Below are 8,514 nucleotides of genomic sequence, written 5' to 3'. Positions count from 1 at the left end.
CGGCGCCGGGCTGGGGTCGGGAGCCGCAGCCGCGCCGCCGAGCCGCGAGGGGTCAGCTGTGGAGCTGCGGGGAGGAGGCCCTGGCGCTCGGGGTGCGCAGTCCCGCGGAAGTGGGGAGACCCGGAGATTTGGAGCTGAAGGGGGCTTGTGGGTAGCGGGGCGTGAGCGCTCACGGCTGGGTTACGCGTCAGTTTTGGGTGGCCGTGTGGGATGAACTTGGGATTGGAATTTGTGGGTATGTTTAAACTCTTTGAAGCCTGCTTTTAAACTTTGTATCATCCTTTTCTTTTGCTGTACTTATTTTGGCGGCTTTGTAGAGTCTGACATTTGATGCTTTTAATCTGATGCTTCTCATATAGCCTAGGTGTTAAAGCAGACTGCGGTTACAATTAAAGAGCTTAACAGGTGGCCTTAGGGACGTTGATATTATTTGCAGTTACGTTTTGCTTTGGCTTTATGGGGGAAGGAGGCTGAGATAGGGTCTTGCTGTGTAGCCCAGGCTGGCCTCGAGTTCGTGATAATAATCCTGCCTCAGCCTCCCCATCGCTGATATTACAGGCTTGCACCACCATGCCCAGCAGGTCTTGCTTTTTCAGAAGTAACCGTGACCTGTTACTCCGAATCTTATCCTTTTGTTAAATAACACCAAATTGTGTCTGCCTAAAATACCATAACGAACGAAATGAACATACATAATAAATCAATTGAAGTTAGGCTTTTTTTTTTGGTTTTTGGTTTTTTTCCCTGTACTGGGAATCGAACTCACGACCTTGCGCTTGCCAGGCAGGTGCTGTGCCGCTGAGCTAAATCCCCAGTCCCTGAAGTTAGGCTTTAAACTGCCCCAGTTATGAGAATATTTTTGTAGAAAGTGGCTTAATTTAAAACTTCATTTATTTAATTTTGAGACAGAGTCTCACCACGTAGTTCAGTTTTTTCTTTTTTCTGTCTTTCTTGGTACCTGGAGTCGAACTCAGGACCCTGTGCTTGCCACACAGGTGCTATGCGGGTGAGCTATATCCCCTGCCCTCACCACGTAGTTCCGGCTGGTTTTGAACTCACTATGTAGCCCAGGGTGGCCTTGAACTCATGGCCATCGTCCTGCCTCGGCTTTCTAAGTGTTAACATTCCTTTCAACAGTGTTGAACATTTCAACAGTGTTAACGTTCTATAATATTGAGAGAAGACCTTGAAAATTTTTTGATTTTAGAAGTGGAAGTTGCCTTTTCTCTGTAGCCAGCATCTACATTTAAATTCGAAAAGTGGTAGTTGCTAGCTGTGCGTGGTGGGAGCACACCTGTAAGGCTAGTACTTGGGAGGCTGAGGCAGGAGGATTGCTGGGAGTTCAAGGCCAGTCTAGGCTACACAGTGAGACTCTGCTTAAAAACAAAACAACCAGCCAACCCCAACAACAACAACAACAACAAACCAAAAGCAGGAAAGTGGTAGCTGCTTCTTTTTGATTTCCTGTTTAAAGGACTGACTTTTATCCTCTGATACTTGTGTCAGATTTATGGAGTGTGATTTACAGATCATAAAGAGACATTGTGAGATCACCCTCTTCCACTCCCCATCAACCTCAGCTTCCGAGCGACCTCAGCCCCTTGATGTTCGCTTTGTGAGCTGTGGTTGCAGGATGGCCTCCTGCCAGAGTTACCGCGGACCTGGAGCTGCCATCTAGTACTGTGTTGCTTTCAGGGCACCACGTGTTATTAAATGTTGAGTCAGTTTCCATTGGTTGAAGCCAGTTTTTTCTTTCATTTTAGTTAACTTTCATTTTTAATCTTGCTTGTTACCGTGGTTGCTGTTTGAGAAAAGGCCAGTTGGAAGAGCGTCACCAAGAATGACACCTTAATGAGCAGGGAACTGAGAGAGATTTGGTGCCCTCTTCCAGCTGTGTAACAGACTCAACTGTGAATCTCAGGAAGTCACGACTTTCCATTGGCCCATTTACCCTGCTGTCACGTGTTCATTTACAGTCGGTTCTGAGATAGGGTGATGTGCCCTCTTCCAGCTGTGTAACAGACTCAACTGTGAATCTCAGGAAGTCACGACTTTCCATTGGCCCATTTACCCTGCTGTCACGTGTTCATTTACAGTCGGTTCTGAGATAGGGTGATGCTTCACTTGCGTTGGTATGGAGTAGTGCACAGTATGCGTGGAAGTGCTTTTTAACCAGTCGAGCTTTTTGTGCAGTATGTGATTTTATCCCAGCTGTAGTTAGCCTTTCCTTCTAACTGTGACTTGCTAATAACAGCTTTGATATGGGTATTTTGGTCCACCCTTTTAAAAAAGTAAAATTTGGAATGCCAGCATGAAATGGATGCTCTCATCAGTGCACTCATTACATTAATGTAGTGCTTTGATTAAGGTTTTTACAGTAAAGTCTTGTTAGTAAGATTGCTAACTTGGAGCTGACCAAGGTGACCATACTTCACACATGGTTTAGTTTTAAAGCTTACCCTTGGATACTTAAAAGTACTTTAACCAATTGTTTAACTTCGAAAAGTAAATAATATGAAAGCAGTAGTTTATCTGAAGTTATCTGTATGCTGATGTCTCTCATTCAGTTTTTAGCACTTCCTCAAGGATCTTTCCTAAAAATACTTCCTCAGTCAACAAAAGTATAAATCTCAGTAGAAATAAACAGGGAGGGGCTGGGGATTTAGCTCAGCGGCATGGTGCCTGCCTGGCAAGGGCGAGGTCCTGAGTTCAATTCCTGGTACGGGGAGGGGAGGGGGAGAAGTAAACTAGCTTACAGAAAATACAGGCTTTGTTATATATATGTATCTTTCCATCACCCATATATTTTTAAAAAGCTGAGGAAAAATTGATTTGCTTTTAAAAATAGACAGGATAAGTATGTATTTGTCCAACCACTCACAGAATCCAGTGGCAGAACACTTGAAACTTGGATGAAATAATTTTAGGACATATAGAGTTTGTTTTGGTTTTTTGTGGTGTTGAGGATCGAAAATGCAGGGCCTCCCATGCTAAGCAGGTACTGTACCACTGAGGTACACCACACCTCTCGTGCAATTTTTTACCGTAATGGGTAAAGAATTGGTGAAACAATATAAAAGATAAATATGGCTATGTAACAGACTACAACCTCAAAACTTGGTAGTTAAAAAAAACCTAGTGTATTATTTAGCTCAAATTGGGTGCTGTTTCTGCTTTACTTCGTTGGCGTTGGCTGGGATTAATTCACTGAGCGCCTCCCTTCGCATAGCTGACTCCCAGCTGAGAGTTCAGCTAGGACTTGTCTTAGTTACTGTTTTGGTGGCTGAGACAAAATACCCAACACCCACAGTCCATAATCGGCTGGCTCCAAGGTAGGGTGACACATGGCAGACAGGCTTCGAACCGGAGAAACAATTCATGGTGGGCAGGAGGTGGCAAAGCAACAAGAGACAGGACAAGCTTTTTTGTCCCTTATACTGTATCCAGGCTACTGGGGTTAGGGTGATGCCACACCAATCAGTGGACTGATTAGTAATCATCAAGTCTTAATCCCAGCATCCTGAGCCCTAGCATTGCACCGTGAATCCGTCACACGCTCTAGATTTCAACCCTCTGAAAAAGCCTCGTCTGTGACTTCATGAGGGTTTGGGAGACATCTAGTCACAAACCATGATGGGCCTTTAGTTCTGTGTATCAGCCTCTCTCCTGGTGCTTGGGTTTCCTGAAAGCATGGTGGCTGGGTTCTAAGGAATATTATTCCAGGGAACAGGAAGTAGAAATTGTCAGTTCTCATAAGTTCTAGATTTAAAAGTCCAGGAATGTCTGTTGGTCAAATCTGGTAAAGATTGACCCAATGTCAGGGGGGTGAGTATATGTGTGGGAAATAACCTCTGCCTGTTCATGGAAAGAGTGGCAAGCAACAGAGAGGAGGGAGTAGTAGGGGGCCGCGTTTTGAGTCTGTACCACACAGGTACCCATTATTCTTTCTATTGGATATTCAGGCTAAAAATATGGGTGAGAGCAGCTGAGTTTGCGGATAATGACCCCAGGAATTCTTGAGAGGCATTTTTTTCAGATTAACGTCTCAAGCAGCTAATGTGACCTGCATGACTTGCCCAGTTTGTCACAGTGGACATAGACTGGGTAAGTTAATATGGTTCAGAAACTTTTTATTTACTCAAGAAACATAGGTATCAAAAAACAAATTATACTTTAAAATAAATAATTTTTAAAGTTTCTTTCCAGCCACTCTTCTGTAGGCATTAGGATATGAAACTATAAGTTACAGTTCTTTGTGATAATCTTCTAGATTTGTGTTTGTAAAAGATATTTATAGTAGGTGGTTTTGTGGGGGCGGGTTGCTCTGTTGCCCTCCAATTTCTGGGCTCAAACAATCCTGCTTTAGCTTCCCAAGTAGCTGGGAGTTCAGGTACCTACCAACATGCCCAGCTCAGAATAAATTATTGAAAGGAAATTATTATCAGGGAAAATTTAACTTTGAATAGTTGTCAGAAATTTTTTATTGCTAAGTTAGGGAATGAACTTTAGAAAGACAGTTGTTGTCCTTTTGTATGTTATTTAAATCCTGAAGGAAAGCAGCTAAGAATTCATGTTAAAAGGAAGAGGATGCGTGTAACATCTTGATCAAGTATAGGTAAAATTATTTTAGGGTAAGCGGTGTTATAGTAAAAAGAACGAGTGTGAAGAAGGAAAAAGTCTTTGCATATTAAAATACTTTAGAAGCCAGGCATGGTGGTGCATGCCTCTAAGTCCACCACTTGGGAGGCTGAGGCAGCAGGATCCCTGTAAATCTGAGACCAGCCTGCATTACTTCATTACATGGCAACACCCTGTTTCAAAAAAAAAAACACACAAAAAAGCCCCCCCAAAACCAAACCTTTAGAATCTCATCTACTTCCTTGCTGTACTTTAACAGAGCACAGAAGTACTTTCTGTCTGTGTATGGTGAGATGCAGTGACTGCTGAAACAGGAAGCGTTAACTCAGATTTAATGGCTTTCTTGGGTGAGGTAGAGCGCGTTTGTAATCCCAGTACTTGGGAGAGTGAGGCAGGATGATGAATTTGAGAATAGCCTGGGCTGTGTGTGTTCAGGCCACCAGCACTACACAGCAAGACCCTTTCTCAAAAAAAAAGTTAACAGTTTAGTTAATACAAAGAAATTGAAGCTCTTAGGTTTCATTCCCAGCACCAAATAGATATCTTCCTCTTTGCTTAATCAGTCCGAACTTCCTAAAATTGGCAAAGCAGGAGCAAGCAATCTCTATCAGGAAGGTCCACAGTAATGTAAATTTTGAGTAGTATTCCTCAGTGTCCACCTGTACTTGGGGATCTGTGTCTTGCTAGAACAGCCTGGGGGTGGTGGTGGGGAACAGGTGTAGTGGCTCATGCCAGTAATCCCAGCACTCAGGTTGAGGCAGGAAGATGAGTGCAAGTTGGGGGCCAGCCTGGGGCTACAAAGTGAGTTCAAGGCCAGCCTGAACTACATAGACTCTTATCTCAAAAAAGAAAAAAAAAAAAAAAAAACCACGACAAAAACAAAAAACAGCCTGAGGCATATTCCCTTTGATTCCAAAGCCTGATTGACATTTTACCTGGGACTCCGATAAAGAGAGATTAGTGTTGAACCATGAGTACAGAACCTTTGTTTCCTGAGATGCTACCATTCTTTCTGGATTGCCTTAGTGTGTGGCCAGGTTGGGGAGGGAAAGCAGGACAGCAAAAGTCTCAGGGTTTGGAGAGAGTTGTGTCCAGCCTAGGTGAAACTTTTTTAGTTGGAATTTCCTTCTGGAGCCTAGCACCTCGCTGTGGTTTGATTCTCCTTTCAGAGTGTGTAGTACTTGCCTTTTCTACTCAAAGCAGTACAGCTTTGTTTGATACTGTGTCAGTGACAGGGTAACAGCAGAAGTGGAAGAAGTTTTTTGTTAATATAGTCAGGTATGAATAGCTAACAACTATTTATTTAGTTTTTTGTTGGTACTGGAGATTGAACCTAGGCCTTCATAGTGAGTTATATTTCCAGCCCTTTTTAAATTTTTTTGTGAGAAGGTTCTGTTAAATTGCTCAGGTCAGGGATATAGCTCAGTGATACAGCATCTGCCTGGCAAATGCAAGATCCCGAGTTTGATTCTGAGGCAAAAAAAAAAAAAAACGTTGCCCAGGCTGAGCTCAAACTTGCGTAGACTCCCCAAGTGCTAGTATTGCAGGTGTGCACCATCACGCCCAGCTTATTATTTTCTTTCATGGTGCTGGGGATGGAACCCTGGGTCTCATGCTTGCTCTACCACTGAGCTAACCTCTAGTCCCTATTTTATTTAGTATTTACTATGTGCTGTTGTAAAAACTGTTCTGAGATTTTGCATATATTATTTTATTTAATTCTCTCAAAATTCCTGTGAGATAGATTCAGTACTATTATTTCCCTTATTTTTCATATAAGGAAACTGATTCCAAGAGGTTAAATAAGTTGATCAAAGTCACTCTACTACCAAGGAACCTGAGATCAATCCCAGGCCATCTGATTTGAGAGGCTCACAGTACTGTATACGTCTTTGAGAAATAGGTAACTAGTTGTCTGTGTTGGCATATTTCCTTGTGGTCAGATGGCAGCCAGAGTGGAAGAGTTGCTGTCCAAATGTACATACAGATTTTCTCGTCTTTTGAAGTAGGGGTGAAATACAATGACTTTATGGTGTTACAGTGTCAGTGTATCAGTTAACTATTAAGTATTTAATAATGAACTACAAAATAGCTTCAGCATACAACGATAGACATTCTCATGAATTTGTGGGTATTCTGGGTGCAGCAAGTCTCTGGCTTATGAACATTTGAATTGAGGACTTTGAGAATGGACCTTGTATTTTTTTTTTATGCTTTACATTGTATATTTGTGTCAAAGATATACGAAACTCCCTGTTAGACTTACGAATGGATCTGATTTATGAACATCTTCCAGGAAGGAAACTCGTTCATAAGACAGGTGGACTTACTGTGTTGGTAATCTAGATGGGCTTTAATTGGGTGACTTGGGACTGCTGTACATATTGTTCTGGGACTCAGATTCAAGAGGCAGTGACTTCTCAGGGAAAGCTCTTCTCTTGGTAACAGTAAAGGCACAGAGAGGAAGCCCAGTTCAGTCACTGACGGCGTCACATCTGCTAATACTCCAGCTAGGAAAAGGAAGTTCCATGGTCAAGCCTTAAGTCAAATGGGAGAGGGAATAATTTGTATAATAATGTACCACAGCAACAATGTGCCGTAGTAATCCCGTGCAAAATTGATTTTTAGATTTGTTTTTTGTTTTTTGGATACCGGGAATGGAACTCAGGACCTCATGCTTGCCAGGCAGGCGCTGTGCCACTGAGCTAAATCCCCGGCCTCTAGAAGATTTGAAAGATGCTTACTCCAACAATTATGCTTTCAGCTCCACTGTTCCCACTGTCCCAACTGGTACTTCGTCATATTCATTACTGATCAGTACTTGTTGGCTGGACACGCTCAGCATCACACTTTCATATAGGTGATATCTTTGTATCATGTTACGTGGAGAAAAGCACAAAGAAAATGAGAATCTTCACTTTGTGTCACAGCGATGGCTCAAGAAGTTCAGCGTTGTCACAGTGCTATTCTTTGACTCTATGAAGGCCACCATCGATGTCATTTCAATGACTTCGAAACAAATTCGCTGTAATAGTTTGCATCAAAGTCATAGGTTTGGAGGTTTCTTGCACCGGAATTTAAGGTTACAAACATCTGGGGTTTTTTGTTTGTTTGTTTGTTTTTGAGATTAAGTCTTACCATGTTGCTCAATCTGGCCTCAAGCTTTTTTTTCTTTTTTTTAACTTTTGAGACAGGGTCTCACCTATGTAGCTCAGGCTGGCCTTGAGTTCACCATGTAGTCCAGGCTGGCCTTGCACTTGCCGTGAGCTTCCTGCATCAGCCTCCCACGTGCTGGGATTACAGGCATGAGCCACCGTGGCAGTTTATTTTTGTTTTTTTTGAGACAGGGTCTTGCCCTCAAACTCTTCATGTAGCCCAGCCTGGCCTTGAAGTTATGATCCTCCTGCCTTAGTCTCCTGGGTGCTTGGATTATAGATCTGTACACCACACCTGGCTCTGTGCTGGGGAACATTCAGTCTTCACTGAAAAGTTGAAATCCAGGAACTGTGTGAATAAACATAAGTCCAGTATGCAGATGTTTTTATAGTATAGGTGTATAAATCTTTGCTCTCAGGAAGTACAGTGGTGCCTCAGTTCACAAACTTAATTTGTTTTATGATTTTGGAAAAGATGGCCATGTTTGTGTTCATATGAGAAAGATGGCTGGGGTCACATTTGTCAGTTGATGTAGAGTTTGCAAACAAAAACAAAACTTTGCCAAATGCTTCTATTTTGTTTTGAGTCTCACCCTGTAGTGCAGGTTGGCCTTGAACTTACCTCAGTCCTCTTACCTTAGATTCCCAAGTGGACAACAGGTGTGCGCCATCATGCCTGTCTTAAATGCTTCTGTTTGTGAACCAAATTGCAAACAAAAGC

Source organism: Chinchilla lanigera, unplaced genomic scaffold (assembly GCF_000276665.1).
Source record: "Chinchilla lanigera isolate Chin_1 unplaced genomic scaffold, ChiLan1.0 scaffold00084, whole genome shotgun sequence".
Taxonomy (NCBI): domain Eukaryota; kingdom Metazoa; phylum Chordata; class Mammalia; order Rodentia; family Chinchillidae; genus Chinchilla; species Chinchilla lanigera.
This window is presented reverse-complemented; position numbering follows the sequence as displayed.